Source organism: Suricata suricatta, chromosome 12 (genome assembly GCF_006229205.1).
Source record: "Suricata suricatta isolate VVHF042 chromosome 12, meerkat_22Aug2017_6uvM2_HiC, whole genome shotgun sequence".
NCBI classification, from domain to species: Eukaryota; Metazoa; Chordata; class Mammalia; order Carnivora; family Herpestidae; genus Suricata; species Suricata suricatta.
The window spans coordinates 8,767,035-8,777,531 of record NC_043711.1 but is presented as its reverse complement, the minus strand read 5'-3'; the positions used below and the strand labels follow the sequence as shown (position 1 = coordinate 8,777,531).

The following is a 10,497-nucleotide window of genomic DNA, read 5'->3' as shown; positions in this document are numbered from 1 at the left end:
TTGGGGCACCTGGGTGGCTCAGTCGGTTAAGCGTCCGACTTCGGCTCAGGTCATGATCTCATAGCTCATGGGTTCAAGCCCCGCATCGGGCTCTGTGCTGACAGCTCAGAGCCTGGAGCCTCCTTGAGATTCTGTGTCTCCCTCTCTTTCTGCCCCTCCCCCACTCGTGCTCTGTCTCTGTCTCAAATATAAATTAAAAATTAAAAAAAAAAAGAGTTCGGGAGACGGATGGTGAAGAGGGCTGCACAACCGTGTGGATGTACTTAATGTCACTGATCCATAACCTTATATTTTTTAGCATTTATTTACTTTTGAGAGAGACACAGACTGAGCAGGGGAGAGTCAGAGAGAGAGGGAGACACAGACCGAAGCAGGCTCTGGGTTCCGAGCTGTCAGCACAGAGCCCGACACGGGGCTTGAACCCACAAACCGTGAGAGCATGACCTGATCCGAAGTCAGACACTTAACTGACTGAGCCCCCAGGCGCCCCTGATCTGTAATGTTATAAATGACTAAGCAGTAAAATCTTCTGTGATATGTATTTTAACTCAATTAAAGAAAAAAAACACGGCCATAGACAATATGGGCATGAGGGGACATGACTGTGGACGCATAATTTACACCTGCTGAAAGTATAATGTCAGATGATTTTTTTTTTTGTTTTGTGGAATAGTCTTTTTCTCTTGTTCTCATCTGTTTAATATCGTAAAAACCCTTCTGAACCGGAAGGCCGTGCAGAGGACGGGCGGATGTGGCCCCCGGGCTGTGGTTTGGTGACCCTGGTCGTTTGCCTGCCCTGTGCCTTGTGCCTCTGGACCGACAAGGGCTGGGCCCGGGCGCAAACTTGCTCCATGAATCAATGAATGAATGCACGAATAATGGCAACGGCACGCCAGCTGGAACCTTCACGTCTTTGCTGAGCAACTCCAGGGAAGCCAATTAACCTCCCTGGGCCTTGGGTTTTCAGCTTTAAATGATCTTGTCGGGCACCCGGGCTGGATGGTGCCTCCACGCCCCAGGCCTCCTCTGGCTCCTCCCACTCCGAGGCGGGGCGGCTCAGAAACCCGGAAGCTCAGAGAGAAAGAAGACCGAAGCCTCCCGCCTTGCGTGGACCCCTCCCCAGCCCAGGCCGACGCTGAGGTCTGCTCTGTGCCACACACAGTCTCCCGTCCAGGCCTAAATATATCCCAACCTCAGAGACATTCCACACGCCACACTCATTTCCGCCTTTATGCCCTGGCACGGTGCCAAGACCAAAAATCCAACTGGAAGGTTGGGGGGGGGGTGACGGGGCGGAGGAGGAGGAGGAGGGAGGGAGTCTGAGAGGTGGCTTCAAGGGTCCTGGTCATGATGGGGACCCTGGGAAAGCTGAGAATGAGGGGGACTCCCCCCCTCCCCTGCACAGTGCTGCAGTTTTGTGAGTCACAATCCCGGCATTCACTGGCCGGGAGCCAGGGCTGGGTGGGATGTCAGGGCAGCCAGGGCGGGCGGGGAGACCTACTTTAGCCTTGGTTTCTCCTCCACGCCCACAAGGCCCTCGGGTCTGGGAGCACACGCCCCAGCACCCACTCAGTCAATCCAGAGGCCAGGCTGGGGCTCCCCACTCCGGCTGGCTCCTGGGAAGCTGCTGCTGCCGCCACTGCCCACCCCTGGGAACCAGGAAGGAAGGGCTGCCTGTCGCCTCCCACCTGGGGCGCTGCTCAGGCCCTGCGAGTCCAGCCAGCTGGGGCTGGGAGAGCGGACATGGCCTAGAAAAGTCGCCCTGCTGGCCCCTCCCCAAGATGCCAGTACCTGCCCATCACCTCCCTGCCCAGGACTCCCGCCAAGGCCCCAGGGTTTACTCCACACCTGTATTTGGGAAAAGACACGCACACAGATGCGCCATGCAGACAGGCAGGGCAGCAGAAAGCGGGGAGCAGCCTACCACCCACTCCTCCCCAACCTTCAGCCCCATGGCACGGAAGGGGGGGCATTTTTGGGTTGCCACAACTGCAGGAAGAGACGCTCCTGGTACCGAGCGGGCAGCCGCCAAGGGTGATGGCTGCGAGTCCTCTGATGCACAGGCAGTCCAGCCACAGAGAACGTCGCAAAAAGTACAGAAACGCTGATCTGCCTAGGTTCGAATCCAGGCTACGGCACTTTTCAGCTGTAAAGACCATACGCAGAAGGAAGGCTCTCTAACCCCATGGTACCTGTTTCCTCCATGGGAAACGAGAAGGCCGTAACAAATCAGGCAGTGAGGACTCCGTGAGTGGAGGACTTTAACTAGTAAGCACTAGCTTCTGTGATTGTTGTCGGGTCTCTTTTTTTTTCCCCCTTTAAGTAATCTCTATACCCAGCATGGGCTCAAGCTCTCGACCCTGGGATCCAGAATCCTATGCTGTGCTGACTGAGCCAGCCAGGCACCCCTGCTGTGATCCTTAAGACCTCAGGCTCCAGGTCCCATAGACCTGAATTCAAATCTGACATCTGTCGTGGGTGGACCCCCTGGCTGGCCCAGTGGGTAGCTCAGGCAGCTCTGGATCTCAGGGTTGGTCAGCTGTCAATTCAAGCCCCATGTTGGGCATAGAGCTTACTAAAAACAAAGAAATCACACACACACACCAAAAAAAATACAAAAACAGGGGCGCCTGTGTGGCTCAGTGGGTTAAGTGGCCAACTTCAGCTCAGGTCATGATCTCACAGCTCGTGGGTTCGAGCCCCACATCTGGCTGTGCTGACAGCTCAGAGCCTGGAGCCTGATTCAGACTCTGTGTCTCCCTCTCTCTTTGTTCCTCTGCCACTCCTGCTCTCTCTCAAAATTAAATTAAAGATTAAAAATAAAAAACACCCCAAAAAACCCACATAAAAACACAAAAAACAACCTGACACTTTTCAGCTGGATTTGGACAAGTGCTGTCACTCTCCGAAGTCACTAGGAGCAATGGATGAGCTACTGGGCACACAGCCTTAATGTGCGCTGGGGACGCAGGGGTGCTGAGTAAACTCTTGCTGAGCTCAGAAGTGCCTGAGCCTGGAAGGGACCGGAGGGGACAGAAGACCATCTGGCTTCTGGGTTCCACGGACGCCATGGCAACGGGACAGGATGGGCTCAGGTGCAAGAGAGTTGGAGGCGAAGGCTTCAGGGAGGATTCATGCTGGCCACGAGCACCAAGCGGGAAGCATATGGCCCCGTGCGTACGTGAGGCCAGGCCAACCTCGAGTGTGGCTGGCAGGAGCCTTCTGGCCGAGGAACTTCCCCCAGCTTTCTAGAACATACAGGCCAGTTGCAGGGAGGGGAAGTCACTGAGAGCAGGGTACAGTCACATTAGGGTAATCCAGGACAATCCGGGGGAGAGAATTTCTCCGGAGCCGTGTGTGTATATGTGTGTGTGTGCCTGTGTGTGCGTGATCTACTGGGCCTAGGCTCCGCTCACAGTGTTGGGGGACTGAGCCCCCTCTCCCCAGCTGACCAGCTTGGGACATGGCGCTGGGGGAGGGTCCTCGCCTAGGCCTCCCGGCCTTAGGGGGTAGGGCTGGCTTGAGTCACAGGGGAACTGCTGGGGGACTGCATGGGCCCATACCCCACCCCTGGTGTACAGAGTCACGAGAGAGCGAGCCAAGGCTGAGGAGACAGGAAGGAGGCCCGGGGAAAGACGCTGGACTGGAAGACACGGAAGTAGCCATGGATGCCCAGAGTCCCCCGGGGCCCTCCTCCCTTGCAAGTGGCAGCCTGGGCTCCACAGAAAGGCAAAGCCAAGCAGGAGAGGGGAAGACCCCCCCATCCCCCGACTGAAACGAAAGCTTTGGGGGTCCCAGTACGTGCCCATTCTCATGGCCTCCGTCCCTGTTTTCTTCAGAACCGGCTTCGCACCCACCCCTCTCGGGAGAGAATGCTTTGTCCCAAACAACATGGCGGCGCTTTGAAAATTCTGGAGTCTGTTTATAAGGCAGCTTCTGTGGGGATGTGGAGGGTAGCTAGGGAATGCCTGGCACTCAGTGCGGCACACTCCAGCTCCGAACCAGGGCCTGAGAGGGAAAGGGTCTCAAGACACCCCCTGAACCCCATCAGTCTGAAAGCTGCTGCCTGCAAAGGACTCAGCAGTGAGTAATTGTGGGCTTGCTTTGCCTTCCCCGGTGGCGTGGCGAGAAGCCAGGACAAGGTTCATTCCGGAAGGGCGGGCCACAGAAGGGAGGGGAGAGGGGAAGGGGGCCTCAGGTGGAGGCTGGCTGGCGGTAGGCTGGCCTGGGGCCCGAACCCCAGCTGCTGGGCCGCTAACAGGCCCTCCCTGCCTGCCCTCCGGTCTGAAAGGCAAAGCAGTGAGCCACTTCCTGTCGCAGACACCAGCAAGGGGGCCTGGCAGCAGCCTTTCCAGGCTAGAAGTTTGGTTTTGCTCAGTAAATAATGGTTACAAACCAACCAACCAACCAACCAACCAAACACCCCACACATACAAACAAAAAAAACCCCCAAATCAACTTTATCCTCCTCAAGCCCTTGGGTTGAACATGCACATAGTGGCCCTTGGGGAGGTTTTTGCTGTCGGAAATGGGGGGGGGATGGTACAGAGGCACCCAGCAAGTGGGTGTGAAAAAGCTAGGGGCGTGTGGGGGGCTCAGCTGGTTAAGTGTCCAGCTTCAGCTCAGGTCATGATCTCACGGTTCGTGGGTTCAAGCCCCGAGTGAGGCTCTTTGCTGCCGGCTAGCTCAGAGCCTGGAGCATGCGTCAGATTCTATATCTCCCTCTCTCTCTGACCCTCCCCTGCTTGCGTGGTCTCTCTGTCTCTCAAAAATAAATAAAAAACATAAAAAGAGAAATTTTAAAAAGAAAATGCTGAAGAGGGCATTTGGTGGGCAACCCTGGTGGGCAGTCGGCTGAGGAGACAAGGAGAGAGACAAGGCCGCCCAGTGGTGGGCAGGAGACTGCGGGCTGGTGGCTCTAACCCAACCCCCCCCTTCCCCCTGCAGCTCTCTTTCCTTATCAGTGAATGGAAGATAAGCTGTTGGGTATATAGGAGCAAAAGTCCACTGGTGTGGACAAGGGCCCCTACGTAATCCCTGACCCAACCCCACCGCCCCAATCCAGGAGAGAAAGAAAAACAATGGACTGTTTTACTAGACATATATTTGCTCTGCGCCTTAATTCCCTCATCTGTAAAATGGGGCCAGTGAAAAGTGCCAATTTTTTTTTTTTTAGTTTATTTATTTTGAGAGAGAGCCGTGCAAACGCACAAATGGGGGAGGGGCAGAGAGAAGAGAAGACAGAATCCCAGGCAGGGTCCACATCATCAGTGCAGAGCCCGACGTGAGGCTCGAACTCACAAACTAGGAGATCATGACCTGAACTGAGATCAAGAGTTGGACGCTTAGTCAATCGACTGAGCCGCCAAGGCGCCCTAGCCCTACTTTAATTCTGACCTAGGCTTGCCGTGATGGGTAACTAAATGAGGATGTGGGAAGACCAAGCACAGCACCTGGCTGGGTGGGAGGCACTACCATGTGCAGTCTCTTCTTAGAACGGGCATGTTACCTGGTAGGTAACTACCCAAAAGCCTCTGGGGCCGGATGCTGAGTCTCCAGGGGCTCTCAGACTCTCCCGGAGACTCACAGAGTGTCCCGAGGGTGAACTTCTCAGGCTAGTTCTGTAAACAGAAGAGAATTCTCGATTAACACAACAGTGAATTCCCCAGCACGTTTTCCCCGAGCTCCGAGAAACAGCAAACAGCTTCCAAGTCCCCAGGGTGGGTGGCTCTGGCCCCTAGGACCACGCTGTGCTCCTCGCAGGCCCCTGAACTTCCCAAACGGGGAAACTGAGGCTGAAACCAGCGAGCGAGCTGGCTCGGGGGTCGTGACCTCCAGCTAATCTGGCAGGGCAGCAAACCTCGTCAGACCTTGGATGCAATTTTTGGGTCCCTCTGCCCATCCAAGCCACCCCCAGATCCCAGGCCAGCCATGCCCCATCCCCCACACAACCGTCAGCTCAACGGAGGGCAAAGAACCAGGCTCTATGGCTCCACTGAGAACGGCAAGGTCTGCGTTCGCCTGACCCTTTCTGATCAACTGTGAAAACAAGACCTGGGACAGGAGAGAAAGAGCTGCCGGCTCGATAGCTTTGTCCCCAAATCCCCTCCCGGTCCCCTTCCACAGTCCAGGTCCCCCAGATGCTCCCCGAAGCTGCACCCCGAGGGGAGGATTAACAGGAAGCGCCTGGCGGCCAGCAGCTACAGAAGCCCATTGTTCTGTCAGTCCCCTCCCCCTCGTCCAGGAAGACCCTCTGGGGAGCCCCTTCAAAAGGGCCGGACTGGTGTCTCCAGGCTGCTGGCCAGCTAGTGGGGAGAGGGAGCACAGGAAAAGGAAACCCGCCGGGCGCGGGCTGGGGCACAGCTGTCACCGCCACGTCCCCCCGGGGCTTTCCGAGGAAGGGGGGGTGCTCAGCCTAGCCTGCCCCCGAAGAGGGGGGCAGCCCTCCCTGCGGTCCCCATCTGGAAGCCAGAAAGCTTTGATCTCGAGCCTTTAGGTACAACTTAAGCTCCAGCCAGGCTCCACCCGTTTCCCCCCTCCCGCCACCACTCCTCCCCCATCTCTGGTGCAGAAAGTTTCACACCCAACCCCTCCCCCATCCGTTTTCAGATCTCTCCTCGAGGTCCTGTCAGCTTTTTCTGATTAGCAGACTCCGGTGGGAGATGAAGGGAGCGTGTGCTTTGGTGGGGCGTCCTGGATCTGAGGGGCGCAAGGAGGAGGAGAGCTGTTAGCAATTCCCTGGGAGCGGGCAGGGCGAGGGCGAGCAGCTGGCCACCAGATGTGGGCCGACAGGCTGAGGAGGAAATTAATTGGTGCCAGTCGGTGGCAGGCGAGGAAAGGCAGGCCCCAGAGGGGGGCAGAAGAGCCGCCCAGGTGCGGGAGGGGGCTGAAGAGGTTGAAGGGGCATGAATGTTGAGGTTATTTCTTAACTAAGAGTCTACGACGTGCTGGGGGAGAGGGAGGAGTGGATCTTGGACGGGCTGGGCCGGGTCGTTGCAAGGCAGCGCGGGAGGCGGGGACCCGGGGAGATTTCTGCGAAGAGGGGCTGGATTAAAAAGAGCCACGCAGGAGGGTGGGCGTCAGGAGTTCTCAGGCCTGGATGTGTAGCAGGAGGGCTTTGGGCTCAGCTCCCCTGGACACAAATTTAGGGAGACCGAAGCTTCCCTTAACAGAGAGGTGGGCAGAATAAACCCCGAGGCTGAGCCTTCGGAAACGTATCACATGCCCCAGTGAGACCAATTGTGGACACAGGCGGGGAAGGTGGGGGCTCCCCTGAACACACGTATGTGGATCTGAGCTCTGCTAGACACAGCCGCGGCGGCTCTGGCTCCTCTCGGGACACCGGGGTGGGGTTCTGGGCTCCTCCAGACACGTGGGGGGCTTCACAGCCTCCATGACGACGGTGGGTAGCAAGAACCTCAAACCCCGGCAAGCCGCATTTCCCTCCCGCTCCTTCCGCGATTTACCTGAATCGGAGCGGGTCCCCGGCCCCACATGCCCCGGCGCGGCCTCCGCCTTCCGGCACGGCCCTAAATCCCACCCCCTAATCCGCGGAGCGTTGCTTGGGGGTGGGGAGTCCCCCCCCCCCGCGCGGAATCCGGAAGGGACCTGTTTGGGGGGCAAGGGGCGTGGCCCCGGCCACGACCTACACCGAGAGTTCTTGCTAGTCGTTGGGTGCTGCGCGCAGGGGGCGGGGCCCGGGGAAGAGCGCGGGACGAGGTGATCCCGTCGCTCCCGCCCCCGCCTGTGATTGACACCCAGATGCTCCAACCCGCGTGGTTGTAGCTACTGACCTCGAACTCCCCGCGTAGGACTCAAATTTCCTGGCGGAGATCAAGGCCCCGCCCCGCCCGGCCTAGGCCTGCGCCTTCCCGGCTCCGACGCGCGGACCTCGCCCCGAGTTCCTGGAACCGGGTAAACCGGTTCGGGTGCTGCTTCTGTGACCCAGCCCTTTCCCAGGTTTGCGGAGGCTTTAGCGGGACGCCTGTCCCTTAGGTCCTGCGGAGGGGAGAGTGGAGGGGATCTGGGATGACCGAGACGACTAGAGCTGACCCTTACTTGCTCTCCTGCAGGGCGATCCTCTCTGGCCTCAGTTTCCCGATCCGTAAAACGTGGAGTTAAAAGGACCAGTCTCAAAGGAGAGTTGCAAACGAATCATTCATTCACAAAAAACACTTGGTAAGCACTTGCTAGACTCTCATGGAGGCCACAGGCCGGGAAGACGATACAAATCTAGAAACGAAGATAAAATTGCAAGTGTGATGTTACAGGGTGAAAAAAAAATTTCTTGATCTGAGCGTCAGCAAACAAAGATCTTGACCAAAATGGGGGACGTTTGTAGCTTTGTCTCTCTTCCAGAAGCAGAATTTCCTAACTCTGGAAAGGTGGCCAAAGTGATTCGGTGATATTTACAGATGAGAACAATCCCTTAGTTTCTCTCTTTTCAGCTTTTAGTCTTCACCTAGTGTTCTGACTAAAGATAGGCGTTTGTCTGTCTCCTGTGGCAATAATGTGTCTTTATCTGTTGCTAATCTCTGTCCGTAATTAAGAAAGCTGTCTGGACTCTTATGCTGGCTATTGTTTCAGCAGGATCTTAGGACACTGCTTTGTTTTCACTGCAATTTTTATTAACCGTTACCTGCTAAGTGTGGTTAGTGATTAACAAGTGGGTTCCAGTCAGAAACATTTTTAGATAAATAATAGTACAGTTGTTATGCAGATGTGACAAAACTCCTGACCAGCAACTGTCTGAAAATTGGGAAATTCTATTCTAAGGGTCAGGAGAAGCCACTGATTAAAGGAAACAATAAATACTACGCACTTAGCATTTGCTTACCCCAGGCAGCCTGGGTTACTCTTTTGGGCCGGGGTTGGGCATGGAAGGAACATTTGAATGAGGACACAGATGCTAACTAGAACATTAATTTACCCTTTCAGACAGTGAGTGGTGTTTTAAGGAAGGCTGACAAGAGGGGTCAAGGGGCTGAGTGGCAGAGTGGGGAGCTATTTCAGATCAGGTGGCCAAAGAAGGCCTCTCCCAGGAGGCGACATTTCAGCAGAAATCTGAACTAAGTGAGAATGGACGTTCGGGGGAAGAGCATTGCAAACAGAAGGCGCAGCATGTGCAAAGGCCCTGGGCTGGAACATGCCTGACCTGTTCTCCAAGCAGAAAAGACGCCACTGTGGATGAAGGGGAGGGGAGCTGGAGAGTGAAATGGCCCAACTTGCATTTTATAAGATCTGTGTGGCTGCTGGGTAGATAGATTGTGGGGGTGCAAGAGCAGGGCCGGGGGGCGGGCAGGGGCGGGCAGAGGTGGGGAGGCAGAGCCACTGTCCTGGTCCAGGTGAGAGGAAATAGCAGTTCACAGGAAGATGGGAACCAAAAGCTGGGGAAAGTGGAGTGGGATGAGAGGTCAAGGTGACAGCACCTATGACTGGGTGCCGTGGGAGGGGAGGAGAAAAAGGGATCCAAGGAGGGTTCCTCTGTTGGGAGGCTGCAGGAAACAGCGAGAATTCTCTTTGGGTCCTGTTACTTTTGCAGCACCTTAGTCCCCCACTGAGGAGACATAGGGAGGAGCCTTTGAAAGAAAGCCTGGGGGTGGGGGAGGGGGTCCAGGATGGAGAGCAAAATTTGGGAGTTGTCGGCCTAGCCTGGCACTGGGGGCCCTACGACTGAACGAGACTACCTACAAAGGGGTGAGTGTAGACAGAGAGAGGCCAGGCCCGGGGCCTGAGGTGGGAAGAAACCCAGAGTGTGGAGGCCTGGAGGAGGGAAGAGTCAATCCGATCAAATCACTCAGATGAGACCAAACTCTGCGGCTGAGAGGGAGCACTGACCCTCATTCACACGGAGCTCCTGGGGACAGGAACTATTTTTCCAGCCCTCTGGGATTAGTACAGCATCTACACACAGTCCCACATATATATTCCTGTATGGCTGTATGTGTTCTTTTCTTTTTTAATGTTTGTTTATCTTTGAGAGAGACAGAACGAGCAGGGAAGGGGCAGAAAGAGAGAGAGAGACGTAGAATCGGAAGTGGGCTCCAGGCTCCAATCAGACACACAGCTCAAACTTACAAACGGCAAGATCATGACTTGAGCTGAAGGCAGATGCTTAACCGACTGAGCCACCCAGGAGCCCCTGTATGTGCTTTCAAATGGCGGGCACTGTTATCCTGAGTTCCACCAATAATAAAATAACAACACTCCCGGTGTGCCAGGCATTTTATATGTATTACCTCACTTAACCTTCACCATGAACCCGAGAGGTAGGGACTATTGCTGTCCACAGTTTACAGACAGGGAAACTGAGGCCCAGAGAGGCAAAGTGACTTGCTCCAAGCTGCACAGCAAGCAGGTAGAGCTGGTCTGGCTCTAGAATCCACAAAGTCTGCCGCCGGCCTTTGTCGCTCAGCATCATGGTTCTGAGCCATCGGTGTTTCCCGAGAGTATAGATCTGTCCCTGCTCAGGCCATTTATTCTCTGCAGGAGGCACGG

General features: G+C 55.8%; 1 long non-coding RNA gene across 1 annotated transcript; it reads left to right on the top strand.

Moving 5' to 3' along the window:
* The first annotated feature begins 7,801 nt into the window (after positions 1–7,801).
* LOC115273859 lies at positions 7,802–8,568 on the top strand. Its single transcript, XR_003900988.1, has 2 exons — positions 7,802–7,959; positions 8,073–8,568. It is a non-coding gene; the product is annotated as an uncharacterized LOC115273859 (long non-coding RNA).
* The last annotated feature ends 1,929 nt before the right edge of the window (positions 8,569–10,497 follow it).